Source organism: Erinaceus europaeus, chromosome 2 (assembly GCF_950295315.1).
Source record: "Erinaceus europaeus chromosome 2, mEriEur2.1, whole genome shotgun sequence".
Lineage (NCBI taxonomy): Eukaryota > Metazoa > Chordata > Mammalia > Eulipotyphla > Erinaceidae > Erinaceus > Erinaceus europaeus.
Window position 1 is genome coordinate 23,675,406 of NC_080163.1, and position 16,074 is coordinate 23,691,479.

Here is a 16,074-nt window from a genome sequence, read left to right on the forward strand (position 1 = left end):
ACCAATGCCATGCAGGCATGCAGGATTAGAGACAGAAGCTTTAAGCCAGGGGAGTTGGCATACTACCCAACAATAATGATTTAAAGCAATTTTAAATCCCAACAGAACAGAAGAAGAGATATTTCCTATGTAACACTCCCTCAAACAATGCACATCCTTTTGATGTAATTGATAAACCTATATGAACACATCATAATCGGGTAGCCAGGTAGTGCACCCAATAAGCATCCATGCTACCATCCCCATGGACCTGGATTCAAGGACCCATCGCCCATGGACAGGGGGAAAGTTTTGCAAGTGGTGAATTAGTGCTGCGGTTGTCTCACTTTCTCTCTCCCTCTGTATCTTTTCCTTCCTTCTCAATTTGTCTCTATCACATAAACAAAATATTTATAAAACACATCATAATCACCCGAACTCCACTACTGACCTTATCTTTCAGTGGTTAAGATTTCACAAGCTTCTTATTATAATATCATAGAATATTTCAATACTTTAAATATCCTCTGTGCTGTATCTATGCCTCCCAACATTTCCTCAAAACTGGTTACACTAATTTTTTTACTGTCTCCATAATTTTGCCATTTCCCGTGTGTTATATAATTGGAGTGATGAGCTGTGTTGTGTCTTCAGATTGGTGTCTCTTATTAAGCTGCATTTAAGTCGCCTCTATATTTTTTCACATCTTTATTGTCAACATTTTGGTGGATTCTTTGTTTTTTTTTTTTTTTTTCCTCCAGGAATATTGCTGGGGCTCGGTTTGGGACTACAAACCAACTGCTCCTGAGGCCATTTTCCCCCCATTTTCTTTATAGGATAAAATTGAGAGAAGAGGGGAAGATAGAGAGGGGAGAGAGAAAGACACCTGTAGGCCTGCTTCACTGCTAGAGAAACGCCCCCCTGCAGGTGGGAAACTGGGGGCTGGAACCCCAGGACTCTTGTGCTGGTCCCTGCAGTTCCTATTATGAGTGCTTAACCAGTGCTCTACCTCCTGGCCCATGGATTATTTGAATTTCCAGATTATTTTTAAATAACAAAATCTAAATCATTCTATAATGAAAAGATTATAAAACTATTGCTATAATATGAAGCACAAAATAGTATAAAGTTGAATGACAATACCTTGATATGAAATAGTGAGAAGACTTTTATATGAGATGCAGTTTTCAAGATCCAGAAAAAGAATTAAACTTTTGTCACATCAAATAATTTTCACAGTTAAATCATCCTGTGGTGGCCACTATAGAAATTAGTGAACTCATTTCATGACAGAACTGTTCTCTCTCTTTCCCCTCTCTCAGTTTCTCAAAGTGACTAAATGAGTTTCAAGAAAAAAATATCATCTGTAAAAATTATAATGATCTCAGTATTAAGTGATTACAACTGAGGGAAAAAAATGAAGACAAATATATAAAGTAATTGAATCAGGGCCAGGCAGAGGCACACCTGGTTAACTGTAGATGTTACAGTGCACAAGGACTCTTTTTTTTTTTTTTTTTTTTGCCTTCCGGGTTATAGCTGGGGCTCAGTGCCTGCATCATGAATCCTCAGCTCCTGGAAGCTAATTTTCCCATTTGTTGTCCTTGTTGCACTTGTTGTAGTTGTTATTGCTATTGTTGTCATAGCTGTTGTTGGATAGAAAAAAGAGAAACTGAGATAGAAGGGGAAGATAGAGAGGGAGAAAGAAAGATAGACACCTGCAGACCTGATTCACCGCTTGCAAAGCTACTCCCTGCAGGTGGGAGCCAGGACCTGAACCGGGGGTTCGAACAGGGATGCTTTGGCCTAGCCCTTGAGGTTTACACCATATGCGCTTAACCTGCTGCACTACTGCCCAGACCCCCATCCCCACCCAAGAAATCGGTTTTAAGCCCCCAGCCCTCCACCTGCTTGGAGAAAGCTTCACAAGCAGTGACACCATGCTCTAGGTGTGTCTCTTTCTTTCTCCCTATCTCCCCAGTCCCTTTTCTATTTCTCTATGTCTCTATACCAATAAATAAATAATTTAAAAATATTTAAATCTCAGAAGGATATATACATGTCCCAAATGGAAAAGCAAAGTAAAATATTTCATACAAGTGGTACAATAATTAAATATCATTGGAAAACAAAAATAAATAGAAAATGCCAAAATAGGAACTATTACATAAGAAATGTTATCTCTATGCCCACTTAACAAAACCCACCTTGGAATTTAGTAATGTATGTCATTTTGCAGAATGTGTGCCTTATTTCAATCCTCCAATAAAAATATTAGTATGTTCAAATATAATAATATGTGACACTAAAAGTTTTAGGACCTAATATTTGCATATGAGTCTGTAAAACTAAAGTGAAAGACAAACAATGGGTATTTTGTGACAATTCTGATGAATGCCTGGAAGCACATGTGCAGAATAAGCCCAAAGACACAAAGCAAAGGTTTTGAGAACTGAATCAACATTGGAATCGTACCCCTCATAAAATGATAAATTCACAATCTAAACTTACTAGGCGAAGTGCATGGAAAATAAAGAGTAGACATGCCATGGGATTTTAAAACCCTCAAGAGTTTTTCATGTCAATATTAAAAATGTATCAGAAACAATTCTATGCTGCCCATTAAAAAAGAGTCTGATCAATCTGGTGTTTTATTTGTTTGTTTTTGCCTCCAATCTTATCACCAGGCCTTGGTGCCTGTACTTTAACGCCACCATTCTAAGTAGCCCACTCCCCATGGCCATCCCTTTTTTTTTCTATTTTGTTATTAGTACAATTAGAAATTGAGACGGGTGCACCAGGTTAAGTGTACATAGTGTGAAGCTCGAGGATCCTGTTTTGAGCCCCTAGCTCCCACCTTCGGGGGGTCTCTTCACAAGTAGTGAAGCAAATCTGCAAGTATCTATCTTTCTCTCCTCCTCCTCTCTCAGTTTCTCTCTGTCCCATCCAAGAACAGCAACAGCAACAACAATGGAAAAAAGATGGCTTCCAGGCAAAAAAAAAAAAAAAAAAAAAAAAGAGGAAAGAAAGAAAGGTAGGAAGGAAGAAAGGAAGAAAAAAATTGAAGAGAATGGAGAAAAGAAAGAGAGACACCTGCAGACCTATTTCACTGCTAGTGAGACTTCCTGGCTATAGGTGGAGAGCAGGGGCTTGAACCCAGGTCCTTGTACACGGTATTGTGTGCACTTAACCAGGTGCACCAACACCTGGCCCTGGAAATCTGACCAATTCTAAAGAAAATAGATAACCATTAGATGTCACACATGATGACATGAGGCATGAATTTTCATTAAACAAGACTTTACCTCAAGTATTACCTCATGTGTTCCATGACACATAAATGAGTGCATAAGAGGATTATACAGAAACATGGAAGGCATATCAAGAACAAAATATAGAACACTTTCAGACTTAGTATAAACAATAGACACTTTATCCTACGGGAAAATTAAAAAAAACAAAAGTTAATATTGATTGCCTCTTTCCAGTGGCTCTAAATATCAACAGTTGCTTATCATGTATGAAAATTACAAAGTGAAACACATGATACAGAGACATGATATGAATGGCTATGAATGGCCAACTAGTGTAGAGACAAGTCCAGGCAAGAAAGCCTTGCCTGTACTCCTGGAAAAGGCTGCATACCAGGGAAGGGAAGGGAAGGGAAGGGAAGAGGAGGAGGTGTGATTCAATGACTCTGGGCTTTTATAAGAAAGATTGGTCTAGCTTCCTCTGTCCTCTTAGGTAGGTCTCTACTTATATTCCTTCAAAGAGCACAAAAAAAGAAGCACTCTCATTAATTTGCAGTCAACCATCTCATATATACAATTCTTCAGAATGAAATTCTTTGTTACAGTTACAATGGACACCTTAGACAGAATCTCTTTGGGGATCCCACCTTTTTCTCAGAAACCCAAATGCCCATTATTGAGGACAGGTGCCCTCAATTCTTGTTCAGCCTCACCCACAGCAAATTCTGCTCTTACAGTGTTTTCTTAATTGCAGTGGTGAAAAATGATATTCTGGTTTTCACTGCCCCTTCAACTGTATGAGGATATCTTGCTCTTTTGCTCGGCATAAACTGTCTACTTTCCCCTGCTTCTCATTTGAGGAGAAACCATCACATAGGCTTCTCTGTTCTTACTTTTTGGGGAAGATAGGTGCCTTAATATTATGTGGGTAGTTTGGTTGCTTAAGAGACAATGAGATCCCCTCTGAAGAGTCTGTCCTGCTTCACTTCTTCTATGTTGGGGGCTGATAACTATTTAAATAAGGACAGTTTTGACACCAAAATGCTTTTCCTTCAAGCATCCAAACATTATCTTCTTGACTTTCTTCTTCTTCTTTCTCCTCTTTTTCTCTTATTTCACACTCTTGCTCTTTAACTTAGCCATGGAAAGATGGAAGGCATAACAACTGAGAGAGAGAGAGAGAGAGAGAGAGAATGAGAATCTGAACTATAAAATCATAACTGAAATATGCTACATAATCACTAAACTTTATTAGCTACATCTGTCTCATGAGACCTGAGAAAATACTGAAAATGAGACGTAACTCTTTTATTTTTTTAATTGTATTATCTTTATTTACACTATAGAGACAGCCAGAAATTGAGAAGAAAAGAGAGATAAGGAAAGACGGAAAGGTACGTGTAGTACTGTTTCAGCACTCAAGAAGTTTTCCTCCTGTAGGTGGAGACTGGGAGCTTGAATCAGTGTCCTTAGGCATTGTAACATGTGTACTGCTACCAGGTGTACCACCACCCAGCCTCAAGATATAACCTTTATGGAAAATTCTGTTTATATAGTTATCTACTTATATGTATACAAATGGATACAGATATTTATAGAGGTCTAGGAAAAGAAAACAATATGTATACATATGCATACACATATACATACATATACATATTTTGGGGTTTCTTAGGTTCCGGAGATGTTTAAACAAACACTTAATAGATTAAATATTAAAAATTCTTATGGAAGTAATTTATCACATATAAATTAGATATTCATTTCTCTAAGACTCTCTTAAAGGATAATAGGTACAATTGCATGGCATACTTCAATCCAATGACTTAAAAAAAGACATCTCAGACAGCACTTGAAAGAAGCATCCTTCATGACAATTACTGAGCAAAGGATCTCAGCACTAAGTCTGGGCATCATGCCATGCTATCTTTTGCTTCCTTTCTCCTCAATTTCTGCTCTTTCCGACTCTGTTATCATCACACATGAGATCCTCAAGAACAGAACACAGGTAATTCATTCTCAGTCTAGTTCTTCTAGTATCTGGTTGTGATTTTGGACCAACTCAGATGGTTCAAAGGTCAGAGACACTACTTCTAAACCCAAGACTTCTGGAAAAGTAAAATAAATCAAATATATAGGAATTTTTGCTTTCACTCATCACTGAGGACAAAGAACATACAGCAACACACAAGACACTGGTCCTCATGAAGATTATAATCATTTCTGTTCAAAGTTCTCAAATTCAAAACATACACATTTTGTTTGGAGTGATATCCCTGACTATGAGTGGCCTATATTGTTTGCTTCTGTATTTCAAAGGCTCATCTGACCCTGATGCAAAGGAAACTGCCTATCTTTTCATGACTATATTGCTTAGCAGAATAGTAAATATGATGCATGTACATGAAGTGCTTTAGTTCATCAGCTGTCAGTTATTATATGAAAATTCCCATTTCTTCCTGGGTGTTAGAATACATAGGTTGGAATCCATTTATTTCCACCTCTTGTCAATAGCCTTTTTCCTAGACACTTGTTCACTGTACCTTTCACTGCTGGAACTCTTCAGGACCAGATTTTGTAAAAGTATAATCTAGGAATGTGGGGAAACTTCTGTAATCTTCTGAGTGAAGTATTGCTCCCAACTTTAGTCATAACTGTCCTCCTAGGAACCAGCTTGCTCTTCAGTGATAAAACTATCACTGAGCAGAGTCAACAGTGTCAACACTTCAACACCCTGTCCATACTGAACTCTGGATAGTACTTCATGTATATTTGGTCATAGCCTATCTTGAAGTCTTTCTGATTTATAAGTTGCTTTTATTCTAGTAAAATCTGTATATTTCCAGAATCAGTTTTGCCTCTGCCATGATTGATCTGGATCATGAAAATCCCATTATATTTTTTTCTTCCTTCTTCATTTAAAGACTTTTAAATTCACCAGTCTCAGTAACTATGTAGGTCAGTTCTTGTCTCTGATAAATTAGCTCAACATTTGTGGGACTTCTGCAGGCATGGCCATGAAATAACAGGGATAAGATCATCTCTCCCCCCCAAAAAAAAACAACAAAGAAATAAAACAAGAGACCCCGTTGAACTCATAATTTACAGCTTCAAGTGGGTGCTCAAGCACAGTTGGGGCAAAAAAGGGTGCAAGTTGAAAGAACAACACAGTAAAATCAGAGCTTCAGGTGGCATGGCAGCAAGCTGCACCATTTCGCTTTAAGGACAGCAAGCAGTAAGGGTAGTTCCTAGTGGCAGAAGAAAAGAAAAGTGAGCTTAAAACCTCTCAATTTTCAATTCACAGGGGTTTTAGCCTTCTGAATTTAAGACAAGAACACTGTATCATAAATATAAAAAGGCCAACACCAAGGAATATTATTGTGAAACTATCAAAACTCAATGAGAAGAAGAAAAAAAAAAAAAAACACTGCAGGCTGCTAGAGAAAGGAAAGAAATTACATACAAAGGCAGAACTATCAGTCTTTTATCATATTTCTCTTCACAAACCTTAGAGGTAAGAAGAGTCTGGGGTGGAATAGTTAAAGTTCTAAAGGAGAGGGGATTTCACCCACAATTCTTGTACCCTGCAAAATTATCCTTCAAATATGAGGGAGAAATAAAGATTTTTCTTAAATATTCGAAAACTAGAGGAATTTGCCACACTAAACCCCACCTTACAAGAACTACTGAATGGAGTTCCACAAAAAAGGAGGAAGCAAAGGATACACATTATAAGTGGGGTGAAGAGCAGTAGACTAGAACTAAGCCCACAATAAAAATAGAAAAGAACAAATAAAGGAGGGTATTAAAGGAAAAAACAGTTCTATAAAATATTTGTTTATAAAGATGAACTTTAAAAAAGACCTTTCTAGATATACAATGCTAGTTATTACACTTATAGTATCCAGAAAACAAAGCAGGTAACAGAGATTTATAGAAAGTAGAAGAAAAATTAGTGAGGGACTCACCACAGAAACTCATCCAAAAAGGACAGATAGAAACAAATGGGCAAAGAATCAACAATTTAAAACAAACTCAACACAAAAATCACAATGGCTGTAAGTAAGTCACATATATCAATAATCACTTTAAATGTGAATTGTCTAAGTTCACTTTCAAGAGATGCAGAGTAACCATATGAATTAAAGAACAAAATCCATGCATTATATGTCCTCAGGAAACACATATCCATCCAAAGAAAAGACAAAAAGAAACTTAATATAGCAGGCTGGAGTAAGACACTCCAAGATAATACCTCACAAAAAAGGGTAGGGACAGCTATTCTGTTTTCTGATAAAAATAGGCTTTCAGGTAAAGAAAGTAATCAGAGACAAAGAGGGACACTACCTACTGGTTAATGGATTAACCCAAATATATAAAAGGGATACTTACTGAACTTAAGGGAGACATTGAAGTAACATAATAATAGTAGGATATTTTAACATGCCACTTACAGCAAGAGACAGAATGTCTGGACAAAAAAAAAAAAAAAAAGAGAGAGAGAGAGAGAGAGAGAAATAGCGAGCTTAAATTAAACCATAGATGAAATAGACCTCAATAGATATTTCATAACTTTTCATCCTAAAAGGAATGAGTACAAGTTCTTCTCAAATAAATACAGAACATTCACAAGGATTGACCATATACTGGGTCACAAAGACAGCCTAATAAAATATTTCAGTCACCAGGTTTCAGATGCCATCAAGATGCCAGCTAGGCTTCCCTGGACTGAAGACCCCACCAATGTGTCCTGGAGCTCCACGTCCCCAGAGACCCACCTTACTAGGGAAAGTGAGAGGCAGACTGGGAGTATGGACCGAGCAGTCAAGGCCCATGTTCAGCGGGGAAGCAATTACAGACTTCCACCTTCTGCAACACACAATGACCTTGGGTCCATGCTCCCAGAGGGATAGTGAGTGGGAAAGCTATAAGGGGAGGGAATGGGATATGGAGATTGGGTGGTGGGAATTGTGTGGAGTTGTACCCCTCCTACCCTATGGTTTTGTTAATTTATCCTTTCTTAAATAAAAAATATGCAAATATCAAAATTATAAAATATTAAATGATGTGCCATCTAATGATGTCAACATATCAATTCTCCAAACATGGTGAGATCTTTCCTAACACATGAGACTATCTATATCCACTTTAGATGGCACATCATCCAACAAAGTTACAGATACTAGGTATAGGGTAGCATATAGGGTACTGGGTACAGGTGTGCATATAGCCATAAGCCAGGGGCAATTATATAACTCAAAAGTAATAATGTTCAGCAGGGCTTGATGATTTGACTTAATATAACTGGAATCGTAGTTGTGGTGCCTAAAGCAAGCATCATAAATTCTCTGATTGATTAGACTTAAATCAAATTAGTTTAACAATCTAATAAAAAGATACAAAGAAGACATATCCCAAAAAACACTAATTATGCTTGGGCTGAACAAAATAATACTCAATGCTGAATCAACTGGGAGAAAGTCTACGGTCATCAGACAAAGAGAGGACTATAAAAGTTGGATAAGGGCAAATGACAGGCTCATTTAATAATGGCCCTTTTGGTCAATATCACACCACCTCACAATCTGGGGCCCTAGTCAGGAAATCCTTGGATTCCTAACACAAATATGGTATGCCTAGACCTTTAATGGATCATTCTCTGTACCACCACTAGTCACTTATATCAGGAACATCATCACAAGCCCTCTTGTGGATCCTCTCAGGATCTTGCCCTCACCATAGAGCTATGGGAGAGACTTCCCCAGTCTCCAACGAGAAGCTGGGATTTCCTGCCCTGCCAGTCAAGGAAGATTGGTCCTGAAATGAGTGAAGCCTACACTGTTCCCAGTTGTGACTATGAGTCAATAGGGTCTTAGAGGTTACACAGGCTCTTGTGCTACATATATATATCCTAGGTTGGATTGATGGAGGTAAATAGTCAATTCTATCCACAGAATATTTTTAAGAATGGGAACTATTAATTTCTCTAAACCAACTTTCTGCCCTTTTCTCTACTCTGACACCATATTCTCAGACAATGTTTTTATCCAACTTCATGCTAGCTATCAAATTCAAACAGAAACTACCATAGTCATGGGTCCCTAGAAACATGCCTAAAATGGACTTCCTAGCTTTCTTCCAGCCTAAGATCCATAATCTCATCTGCTGAATTCCTACTTTTTTGTTCCTGTTCATTAACCATTCTATATCGCTTTATGTCCTGCAAACTTCCAGACACCAAGCTGCAGATGATGCCATCCTGACTTCTCTGGGCAGAGGGCTTCACCAATGTGTCCTGGAACCTCACCTCTCCATCCCCACTAGGGAAGATAGAACAGGCTGGGGGTATGGACTGAACTTCCAATGCTCAAATCCAATGGAGAAGCAATTACAGAAACCAGAATAACTACCTTCTGCACCCCCAAAACAACTTTGATCCATACTCCCAGTGAGTGAGAAGTGATAGGACTAAGAGCATAAGAGAGCTCTGAACTCAGCTCCATCAGGTCCCAGAGAAAGGTCAAAAGGGGAGACATATTTGGGTGTAATAATAGGGTTATGTGAGGCTTGGAGGGCTAGAGAAGATTGAACCTGGAAGAAAAAGGGGGTAATTATGTACAAATGTAGAGAAGACAGTTAACCCACGTATGTAACATTGGGAGAACGGTGGAGGTTTGCAATAGAGGGACTTGTGATTCAGAACTCTGATGGTGGAAACGGTGTGGAATTATACCCCTGTTGACATATAATTTTGTAAATCTATATTAAAATGCTAATAAAACAATTAAATAAGGCATTTGCTACTTGACTTATTCACATTACAATATATTATCTAGAATAACACTTTTCATTTATAAAACTACTCTAATATCTACATCATTTCTACTTTTTCTTTTTTTTTTTTCTGGATATGGCAAGAACTAGAATATCACTCTGGCAGAAAGTAGTACTGTTGTTTTCGATGGGTTATGTTGTTTTCGCTGGGCTGGCTTCACGGGCGGGTAACAGATGACCAGGGACTCATGGTTGAGCTGTAGGCGGTATCTCTTTATTCATGCAGGACGCAGCACAATCTAAACCGAGCTAAGCTAAACTCAAGGTAAAGTAAAACTCACAATGCTGTCTTTATATATACTTGCCAAGTAGGGTGGAAACAGGATGTGACATAGAGAGGGTGGAGAGAAAAGTGACTGGTGAAAATCAGAGTGTGACAAGGAGAGGATCAGGGTGTGACAAGGAGAGGGGGTGGAGCAAAGACATATCATGAAACAGTGGGGATTGAACCAATGCCTTGGAGGGAGGGTGGTGCTTGTTAACAACGGTTATGTAAATAGAATGAAGTGGTTATGTAAATAGAATAGTGTTAAGCAGGGGGATTTAAACCAAATGAAACAGAAGGGGTCTCATGCATACCAACATAGTACCTGGAATCAAACCATGGACCTCAGGCTTTGAATTCTACTACTCCAGTCACATCCTTGACTAATTCTTTATAAGGTTTTCTTTTGATTGTGCTTAGTTAATGTCATTTTTTTTACATTTACTAATTTTAAATATAATTATTTACAATCTTCAAGTAATGTTTAAGTTATTTTTTGATATTCATTTATTTATTCCCTTTTGTTGTCCTTGTTGTTTTATTGTAGTTATTGATGTCGTCACTGTTAGGACAGAGAGAAATGGAGAGAGGAGGGGAAGACAGAGAGGGGAAGAGAAATACACCTGCAGACCTGCTTCACCAACTGTGAATTGACCCCCCTGCAGGTGGGGATCCGGGGATCGAACAGGGATCCTTGTGCTTTGCGCCACCTGCACTTAACCCAACTCCCTAATTAAGTGATGATGATGATGATGATGATGATGATGATGATGATGATGATGATGATGATTTTAGACTTCACACTCACTGTTTGCTGTATACATAGAAGTTTTGGTTCTGTGTTTTAGAATTAGACTGTGAGTTTACCTTCCAAAATTCTTCCTAGTCTCCTTCCACATGATTGATTGATGATCCATGACTCTACTACACTGTGTGCTATTATGTATTACTAGATACTACTAGCTATGCTTATTTCTACTTCTATCACTTATGCTGTGCAGAAATGATTAGACTTGATGTAGTCCCTTTGGTTTATTTTTGTTTTCATCTACCTTGCAATTGGACTTATGTAATTGGAGATGCCTTTTAAACTTATATGTATTAGTGTTCTTCCAATATTTTCTTTTAAATATTTGTTAGTTTCTGGTCTAACATCCAAGTCCTTGATCAATTTGGAATTAACTTTTGTGTGTGGTAAAATGTAGTGGTACAGTTTTGCTCTCTTTCCCTTTTTCTCAACACCATTTGTTGAAAAGAGTGTCCTTTTTTTCCATTTAATAGTTTGGACGATCTTGTAAAATAATTAGATATCCATAGGAGTGGAGGGGGAAATGCTGGATTTTCAGGCTCTGGTGTATGATGGTGAAGGAGGACCTAGGCTGGGCTTGAGTGCTCTGTGAAACAGAGATTCTGCACATGTACCATTAACTCAATTTACTGTAAATAATAATTTCCCCAATGAAAAGGTTATATTAAAAATAAAAATAACAAAGAGAGTGTGATTAGATCCAAGTAACACTCTTCTGTAGGTGGTAGGGGTGACCAGTTATATGTGTTCAAACTACCTCTGTCTTGTTGCACCTGGACTATAGCTATTCTCTATTTCTCCTTACTGCACAAAAGGAAGTGGAAAAGAATTACTCAAGTGCTTTAATTCAGAAAGTATACCTTTTGGGAGTCAGGCGGTAGCACAGTGGGTTAAGCGCACGTGGCAAAAAGCTCAAGGACTGGCTTAAGGATCTTGGTTCAAGCCCCGGCTCCCCACCTGCAGGGGAATTACCAGGGGTGTTGAAGCAGGTATGAAGGTGTCTATCTTTCTTTCCCCCTCTCTGTCTTCCCCTCCTCTCTCCATTTCTAGAGAGGAATGTTCTTATCTAACAACAATGACATCAATAACAATAATAACTACAACAACAATAAAAAACAAGGGCAACAAAATGGAAAATTAATAAATATAAAAAATTTAAAAAATAAGGTATATATTTTGCATTATAAATCATGTTACTACTCTCCAAGTAGAAGCTATTTTGTGGGTCATACTTAAGTTTGAGATTTCCAGAAAAATGAAATCAAATTAGAGGTCCACTGGTTCCATTCTTTTCCTGTCCTATATTATTTTATCTAGTCAATATGCCTCTCCAGTGGAATTTTTATATTATTTTGTTCCGAATAGCAGTCTTATTTTGGGCATGGAGTTGGCATACTTTCAGATTTTATGCTTGCATCTGAATTCTTCTGTCATAGTTTCTCATATTTATTCAAGATTAAGATCTTTGTTTTCCTCTATTTTTTACAGTATACTCTCTGTATTCTACCTATTAGAAAGTCACAATTTCATATTAAACAAGTGATAATCTTATATTTTTTAAGATATTACCCATTATCATCATGTTGCCAATTCAGCATGTTCACTGTTCCTTACTTAACTGTTTAAGATTACAGATCCTCATCAATCAGTGTGCTATGTGCATTATGCACTTTGTATCAAAATGTTGAGGTAAATGCAGTACATTTATAAAACTTTGGTTAAAGCTAGATTAGAAACAGGTAGGGAATTGAAATCACCATAAAACACAGGACTTGTGAGAATGAAATTCCATGTTTGATCCCTGGCACCACATATGCTGATGCCCTGGTGTACTTTCTATCTATCTATCTATCTATCTATCTATCTATCTATCTATCTATCATCTACCTACCTAATCTATCAATCATCTCTTATCTACCTAATCTACCATCTATCATCTACTTATCATCTATCTCTATTTGCATCTCTCATGAATAGATGCATATGAAAACCTATTTTGTGGTTTAATATATAATTGATTTAGGATCTGCAAATATGAATATGGGATGAGTATTGTACAAATAAGTATAGCATGAGGGCTCTATGTCTGAGGTTTTAGTTCAGTATATTTTGACATATGTAAAGTACTTGTTCTACAACTGTGTGAGTTGGATATGTGGGTCTGTATATGTGTTGTGTATGATTTGTGTATAATTGGGAATAGTCACTTACTTTCAGCCTGCTACTTTAGTACAGTCTTAATATTGAAAGAACATGAGAACATGGACAACAAAGGGGTTAAATGGAAGAAATATATGAGCTTTAAGAATACAGAGTTGTGGGAGTCAGGCTGTAGCACAGTGGGTTAAGCGCAGGTGGCGCAAAGCATAAGGACCGGCATAAGGATCCCGGTTCGAACCCGGGCTCCCCACCTGCGGGGGAGTCGCTTCACAGGTGGTGAAGCAGGTCTGCAGGTGTCTATCTTTCTCTCCTCCTCTCTGTCTTTCCCTACTCTCTCCATTTCTCTCTGTCCTACCCAACAACGACAACAACAATAATAACTACAACAATAAAACAACAAGGGCAACAAAAGGGAATAAATAAATAAAATAAATATATAAAAAAAGAATACAGAGTTGTTTGAAGATCCAAAGTAAACAATGGTGCAAAGAAGAGTGTGTAAAAATAAGTATATTGCAGCATATGATTACAAGAGGAAATAAAGTTGCATGAGATTCAGTTCTGGATGGGATTGAGAAAGAATATTGACATCAAGATCTGGTAATTAATCTTTTATGTTTATCCCCTCTCAAACAGAAATGTGTCCAAAGAGAGAAATATATCTAATATGATGTTTGAACATCTGCCTTTAATATAACCCCAGAAAGCAAGCCAATTCAAATGCTCATGAATGTATAACCAAGTTACTTCTGTGATGAAATGGAATATATAGGCCAAAGGTAAATAGACGATCTATATTCAACATGGATAAATTTTCCAGATAAGAAGTGAAAGTAACCAGGAACAAAATTTTACTATGTACTTCTATTTACATACAAAAAATTAAAAAGAAAACTTATTAAATGTTTTTAAAAGCATAGAAATAGGACTAGCAAAATAACTCACTGGGGTAGGGTTGTGTGCATTCACATAACTCAGGTCCTGCCTTGGCCCTACCATATTGGAGGGAGCTCTGATGCTATGGTATCTTTCCTCTTTCACTCTTTCTGTCTAATAAATTGACTTGGAACAGAAAATAAACAAGCATCACACAAAATTCACAATTATTATCAGTTTGTATGGTAGGGATAAAAATAGAATACAGATAGAAATGAAAGATTATAATTAAATGAATCTTTAATATGGTATGGATGAGACTCCATACTGGTGATTGTGAGAACATTATGAAAAAAAATGAGAGGTCTTTTTGTAGGTGGCTCTGAACTGTATCTCAGGTCCTGATTTTGAAGATTCTTATTACTTTTTATGTAAACTGTTATGACGACTATTTCACTCTCAAGACCGCTCTTCAAGAACTCACTGGAATATGCAAAAAGTTTGATGTGACTAGGAATATAAAATTTTCTTCAGTAGTGTCAGCTATCCTTGAAGTTTGTTGTTTTGGGGTATCTGGAGGGATTATTCTAAACTGCCACCCCTCCCTTAACAGAGTACAATAGCTTTTCCTTATATAAATAACTTGTTTACTTTTAGTGACCATAGTAACCAGACCTAATTCAGTTTCCCTTTCCTTCAGTCATATTTTCTCCAATCAAGTTTAGATAATGTTTTGTGCATGTCTGTGTATCCTTTATTTTTTAGCATTTCACAAGGAGCTGCACATATATATCTTTATAGTCTAAGATAAAACAATTCACTTTTAATCTTGATTACATTCTGATACTATACTCCAATTGTCAAACAATGAGTTTTAGGTGCTTAAGTCTTAACCCCCCCACACACACATACAATTATTACCTCTAGAGTCATTCTTTATTAACAGGAGTAGATAGTATTACAATACTTATACCACTTACATGGTCACTACCCTTAGAGAGAAGTTAAAGGAATGGTAATGTGTCTTGTCAGAAATATTTTACTACTGCACTACTAGGTTTTGATGAGACATACATAACAGCTAGCCTAAGATACAGAGACAAGGAGCTGATCATTTGAACTTTCAATTTTCAGACATACATCTTTCCCTCTACCTCTCATCTTCCTCTTCCTGTTCCCTCACCACAAATGGGAGAATTCTCTCTTTCTTTAGAAGGCAATTTCTAGATATAACAGACTTGGAGAGGAGGCTTAATGTATACCTCTTGACTTCTTGGCAGCTTTGAGAAAATATGTGTTCTCCAGATGCTTCTGTTTTTGGTTCCTCTTCATGGTTCAATACTTTTGGGCAGCGACTCAAATCAGATTCTCTTGTTTTTCATCTAAAACTCACACTTCCTCTTTGTTAGTGACAAAGAATCAAATCAGTACACCAGGAATAACAAATCTTAGAGATTCTAGCTCCTTCCCAGATGACTTTTTGAGCAATGTTCAGTCTACCAATCAGCAGGCTGATAATGAGCCAAGCTGTTACTAAGGACCCTGTAGTGTTCTATGACCTTTGGATGGTATCAGAACCTTTCAGGGACTGGTTGATATTAACAGGACTGTTGAGACCCACAGATCAAGAGTGATTGCTTTGACTCTGGAAGAAAACACAAATTATCTCAAGGTTATTAGAGAACTGAAAGCTGAAATAGCTGAGTGTTGTTTTCGCCGGGCTGGCTTCACGGGCTTGGTTGTATGCAGTATCTCTTTATTCATGCAGGACGCAGCACAATCTATACCAACCAAGCTAAACTAAAAACTACAAACAATCTTGTCCTTATAAATATACTAGCCCAGTAGGGTGGGAACAGGATGTGAAGCAGAGAGGGTGGAGAGAAAAGTGACTAGTGAAA

At 37.4% G+C, this 16,074-nt stretch overlaps 1 long non-coding RNA gene across 1 annotated transcript; it reads right to left on the reverse strand.

Annotated features, from left to right (window-relative positions):
• Positions 1-3,775: 3,775 nt before the first annotated feature.
• Positions 3,776-15,594, reverse strand: LOC132536913 (uncharacterized). Its single transcript, XR_009548444.1, has 2 exons — positions 15,436-15,594; positions 3,776-4,395 (listed from the first exon to the last, which is right to left on the reverse strand). It is a non-coding gene; the product is annotated as an uncharacterized LOC132536913 (long non-coding RNA).
• Positions 15,595-16,074: the final 480 nt, after the last annotated feature.